The sequence below is a fragment of the Lutra lutra genome, chromosome 13, assembly GCF_902655055.1.
Source record: "Lutra lutra chromosome 13, mLutLut1.2, whole genome shotgun sequence".
NCBI classification, from domain to species: domain Eukaryota; kingdom Metazoa; phylum Chordata; class Mammalia; order Carnivora; family Mustelidae; genus Lutra; species Lutra lutra.
The window spans coordinates 75370179-75376322 of record NC_062290.1 but is presented as its reverse complement, the minus strand read 5'-3'; positions in this window follow the sequence as shown (position 1 = coordinate 75376322).

Below are 6144 nucleotides of genomic sequence, written 5' to 3'. Positions count from 1 at the left end.
CCTTGGGGCTTTTTTTCTTAGGATCTCGTAAATCAGTGTAAGCCCAGATTAAACCCTCTCCTGGGGCTCTAGTCCAGCCAGCCTGGGCATACAGGGAGAATGCTATTTCCCAGCCCCCAAATTCCATTTTAGGAGGTCTTGGCAGAGGCCTGAGGAGAGAACTCAGCCAAAGGGAGAAGGGGCCAGGCCTTGGGGGTCAGAAGTTATTCTAAATTCACCAGGAGTGGACACTTGTGAAAGCCCAACCCTAAAGAGAAGCAGCAATGCATCCTGCAGCACTTGGGGGCTGAGGCACCTCTACCCCAAGGTCCCTCTAAGTGACAACTGCACAAAGGGTAGAGAAAGATTCCCTTCTGTCCTGCAGCTTCAGCCCCTGAGGGCAAGGGCCACTGACAGCCCCAGAGCTCCTCCCCTTAAACTACAGGACCTGGGTCTGATCATTTAGTTCCTCTGGGCCTCAGTTACCCCATCTCTAAAATGGGAGTGAGAATAGTATCTACCTCTGAGGGCTGCTTCAAGAATTAAATGAGGTGTTGTCTGAAAGTGCTGAGTTTGGATGTATAGTATACAGTAGGGGCTAAAAAATGTTTTATTGTATGTGTGAGGGTTTGTAGCAGAGTTTCAGAATGTAAACAGTGTAAAGTTCTTTGGCTAAGGGGAGTGCAGCATTCCTGGCATCAAAAGTCGTTTCTAGTGGGAGGGTGAAGGCTTCATACTCTCTTCTGGGGGTGGGGCTGGAAATGGGCCACCTTAACCAGCAATTGTGGTTAGAATTTTTTGTTCTAAGAGCTGGGCATGGGGAGGGCTCTTAAACCTTCTGGTAAGAACAGAGAAAACAGAAGTGATTTTGTGTAAAGGAAAAGAGACTGTGGAGAGCATGGGGAGGAGCAGGGGTTAAGGTCCTCAGGGAAAGCAGGGCCCCTTCACTGGGTGTGCCCCTGGAGCAGGCAGTGGCCCTCGAGGGCTGGAGTCAGGCAAGCAGGAAAGTCACCCGAAGAACTTCCAGGCAGAGGACTAGGAATTGCCAGGGGCTTAGGTGGAAAAGGATTTACTTTTATAAAGTGGGGATCATTGGTGGCTGGGTTGGATAAGTGTCTGCCTTCAGCTCAGGTCATGATCCCAGGATCCTGGGATCGAGCCCTTGCATTGGGCTGCCTGCTCAGTGGGGAGTCTGCTTCTCCCTCTGCCCACCCCCCACCCCGCCACCGCTCTCAGGCTCGCTTGTGCTCTCAAAAATAAATAAATAAAATATTTAAAAATAAATAAATAAAGTGGAGGTCATCTGTACTGCCACTCAGGACTGAAGCATCAGCCCCTTCCCTTAAATGTGCATGTGCCTGATACAAGTCGCCACCAGAAGCCTCTGGATACTCAGAAACTCCCAAAAGATGGCTCTTGGGCTTTATCAGGCTTTGGAATCACCCGGAGTCTGGGGACTGTTGGGGGAGAGGGGTGGTTAAGCATTCCCACTTTCTGATAAGATTCTCATCCACTAAATCTGGGGTGGAAGGAGGAATCTGCAAGTGTAGCAGTTGCCCTGAGGCTAGACCACGAATGAGGTCTCTGACCCCTCCTGGAAATGCTGTAAGGCAAGGGGGACCCTTTAGCAGGTGGTGGAATCTATTTCAGGAGTGAAGAGCAGCATTAAACAAAAGGAAAGGGAAAGAAAGAAAGAAGGAAAGAAAGAAAGAAGGAAAGAAAAAAGAAAAGGAAAAAACAAGAAAAGAAAATATTGCTCCTTGTACAGGTTTTTTTTGGTCTGTTTCATTTTCATAAACATGTACACATGTGAGCACTGGGGAATGTATTTCCTATTGAGAGGGTCAAAAAGTTTAAAAGCTGATGCTCTAAAGTGACCCCTGGATCCTTGGTGGGAGTTGGGAGGACTGTACTTGAACTTAAGGGCTTAGGCAGAACACCCCGAGCTGGGGACAGAGAATGGACACTTTTGTTACATTTTATTTATTTTTTTTAAAGATTTTATTTGTTTATTTGACAGAGATTACAAGTAGGCAGAGAGGCAGGCAGAGAGAGTTGGTGGGGGGGGAAGCTGAGCAGAGAGCCGGAAGTGGGGCTTGATCCCAGGACTCTGGGATCACAACCTGATCCAAAGGCAGAGGCTTAAACCCACTGAGCCACCCAGGCGCCCCTCTTTTGTTACATTTTAGTCATTCAACAGATTTATTGACGGTCTACCTATGTGCCGGGCCATATTTAAGACGCCGAGGATACAACCGTAAAGAAGAACAAAGTCTACTCTCTTGAGCAAACAAAATTAACAGACCAGTCATATAATGCTGGTAAGTGAGAAGAGCTGTATGAAACATACTCAGCCATATAGACAGAGGGCTTGAGGGAGGCGCAGATCTAGAAAGGGCGATGGAGGTCGTCTCTGGGAGGAGTAGCACTACCACGAGAGAGAGACAAACCATGAGAAGCAAACCGTGAGAAGGTCTGGGGAAGGAGCTCTCCAAGCAGATGAACTAGCAAGGGCAAAAATTTTTGTTATGCCCTGAACCCTGCTCGCACCCTCACCAATTTGCGTTCTGAAAAGGTGCTACAAATATATAGACCCTCACAAACATGGTAGAGGAGCCTTTAGCCCCTACTGTATGACGTAGGTGGAACGTGTCTGGAAACACGTCCAGGAGGCTGTTAGGCTGCAGGCTTGAGCTGTGGAAACCTGAGCAAGGCAGAAGGCCCCACAGTGACCACCAGCTGAATGCCAACAGGCTCCGTAAGCGACCCGCCTCAGGAGACCCCTAGGCCCTAGCTGACCAATGGGCTACTCACAAGTGGGCCCACATTCCCATACCTTCTTGTGCCCCATTAACTGTAGCTCCCCCTCCCACCACCGCCTGCTTGCTGTTCCCTGCAATGTATTAAAAAAACTTCTATCTCTTTGTTCTGCCCTGGGTGAACCCTCTCACCACCCACCTCCACCCAATCGGTCACCCCACAGAACGTGTTTATTTTGACAAAATTGGGACTATTTGTACATTCTGCCCTGTAACCAGACTTCTCTCACTTGTCTATTTATGCTATTCAGTTTGGGTTGTCCTTTTTTTCTTTTTTTTTTTTTAACTTTTTTGGTAGTGAATATTTGGGAAAGTCTGTTGAAAAGGACTGAATCTCCTTGGCCTTTACTCTCCCTCAGGCCTGCTCTTCAACCGCAGACCCAGCCCTCTTCTGCCCGCCTGGCCAGAGGCCGGTGCCTATTGCTGATCCAATCTCGCCCTGTCCCCATGCCTCCTTCCTCCTCAGACCCTGAGGCTGCCAAAGTCTCCGGTGACAGGACTGGAAGTCATCTGACCTGGGCTTGTACCGGTTCTTGTAAGGAGTAGCAAGAGGACTATCAACGCTATGGCTTCTTTTCTGTGTGACTTTCTATGGCAGAAACAGCCTCAACTGTCACCTTTAAGAGGGGCTTGGCAGCCTGCCAGTGTGGAGAAACTTAGACCGCACAGTTCTCATGTGATTAAGTCCAGGCCTCCCGGGGAGAGAGTCCTCTCTGCTTGGGTCTGACCAGTCTGGACGGAATGAGATCAGTCTCCATGGGGCTCTTAGGACCATCCCATTTCACAGGAAGGACAATATCAAACTGGGAGGTTAGGGAGAGAATAACCAGCTCAGGAGGTAAAGAGCCGATAATTAAGATTATACAAGGCAGGGTTGGAGGTACTGGCAATGTTAGGCCGAGTGAATGAAAAATGAGAGTTATGTTGCTTCCATCCATACCAATCTACCTTGTGTCTTAATTGGCTGTCTATGATTGTCATCTTTTTGGCTGTTTATTCAGAAATATTCAATGTGGCGTACTTGGCTGGCTCAGTCGGTAGAGCATGTGACTCTTGATCTTGGGGTTATGATTTGGAGCCCCATATTGGGTGTAGAGATTACTTTAAAAAATAAAATATTAAAATTTTATTTATTTATTTTGACAGAGAGAGATCACAAGTAGGCAGAGAGGCAGGGAGAGAAAGAAGGGGAAGCAGGCTCCCTGCTGAGCAGAGAGCCCGATGTGGGGCCCGATCCCAGGACCCTGAGACCATGACCTGAGCCAAAAACAAAGGCTTTAACCCACTGAGCCACCCAGGAACCCCTAAAAAAATAAAATATTAAAAAAATAATCAATGAGCATCTACTGTGTGCTAAACCTGCCTGGTCCAATACCATAGTCACAAGCCGCAGGTGGCTACTAAAGTTACATTCAAATTAAATACAATTTAGGGATGCCTGGGTGGTTCAGGTGGTTGAGTGTCCACCTTCGGCTCAGGTCATGATCTCAGGGTCCTGGGATCGAGCCCCACACAGGGCTCCCTGCTCAGCAGGGAGTCTGCTTCTCCCTCTCCCTCTGCCCCTCCCCCCTTACTCGGTGCTTGCTCTCTATGTCGCTATTGCTCTCAAATAAATAAATAAGTCTTTTAAAAAAATTACAATTGAAAATTCACCTCCTCAGTTGCTCTAGCCACACTTTAGGGTCTCAATAGCCACATGTGACTTGGGGTCAGCTCGTCTATAGACAGTGCAGACATAGAACATTCCATCATACCAGAAAGTTCTATTGCAGTGCTGTGCTAGACCCTGTGTTAGATACCAGCAATAGACACGGGTGTAAGTAAGACTCGGTCACTGCCCTTATGGGGCTCAGAATCAAGTGAGTGAAACCAGTAAATGGAAAATCACACCGAGTTAGGATAAGAGTGGAGGCCTTGGAAGTGCAAAAGAAGGGTAGCTAACTCAATGTGGAGGAAGAGGGGAATGGTTAGGGAAGACCTGAGGGTAGAGGAGGAGATGGCCTCTAAGCTGTGGTTAATAGTTAGACATGCACGTGTGGGGATGTAGGGGAGATGCCCTGGGCAGCAGAAACACTGTGTACAAGGATTCAAAGGTAGCAGAAGAGGAGCCAAGAAGCTCCAAGTAGTTTAGACCATTGAAACCTAGAGTGTGGGGGCCAAAGGGGGAAGATGGACTAAAGAGATATAGACCAAGTCTTACTGACTAGGGAAGGAATTTGGATTTTATCTTGAATATCAGTTATCTATGGTCCATAACAAACCACCTCCAAAGCTTAGTGGATTAAAATGACAGCTCTTTCTTGAGTGCCCAGCATTCAGAGGGAAAAGAGGAAGAACAGGTTTGGGGCAAAGATGATATTTTCAGTATGAGTCATAGCCAGGTGGAGATGGACAGAAAGCAGGTGGATATACAGGTGTAAGAAGTCTGGCTAGTGATACCAGTTTGGGAGTCTCAGGTGCCTTAAGCCTAAAGCATCTTCCGTAAGAGCTGCATCCTCGGAGCTGGGAAATCTTGAGGGCAGGGATCAGACAAGTCAAATCTGCAGCTGCACTGAGCCTAGCCCAGTGTCTCAGGGCAAAACAATCACTCTCTCCTGGCTAAATGTTGCCAGGTTATTGTAGGCAAAAGAGATTAAGCTAGTAGGGTGAGCCCTTGGCTCTGAACTAAGATCAGTGTTGTGTGGGGGTAGATCCCAGCTCCTGTCAGAAACAACAGGACACTGACTCAGAAAGTAATGAGTGAGTCATCAACGAGGGAGATCAACAGGAGCTAAAAGAACCCCCATCAGGAACGCTGTGGAAGATATTGCCTCTTTGCATGGGAAGACAGACCCAGCAGCCAGCCCTAATATTCTGTGAAGGTAACCAACCCTACTCCTGTTCCCACAGGCACCCGATTTTCAGAAACTCCATAAGTCTTCACTGAAGGTAATTTTGGTGGGAGATCAGCCCTGCAGCAGGTCCCTTCTAGGTGCAAGAGAAATGTTGGCTCAGATCCCATTCATTCATTCATTCATTCATTCATTTCCTCATTCAACATTCAACAAACCCTTACTCTTCACCAAACCCTGTTCACTAGGAATACAGAAATGAGTAGACTTTAGTCTGGAAGCAATGTACCTGCAGCTGCTGTTGGTTTCTGGGACCGTCTTCCCATTCGATGTCATGAAGGCATTGAGGGGTCTCTGCTGTGGTCCTGGGCTGTAACAGTATGATGAAAGAAATTAAGAAAGAAGGAGAGAAGAAGAGGAGAGAAAGAAAGAAAGAAAAAAGAAGGAAAGGAGGGAAGGAGGAGGAAGGGAGAGACTGGGGCTCCGGGGGTGGGTGAGGACTTGGGGAAGTGTCC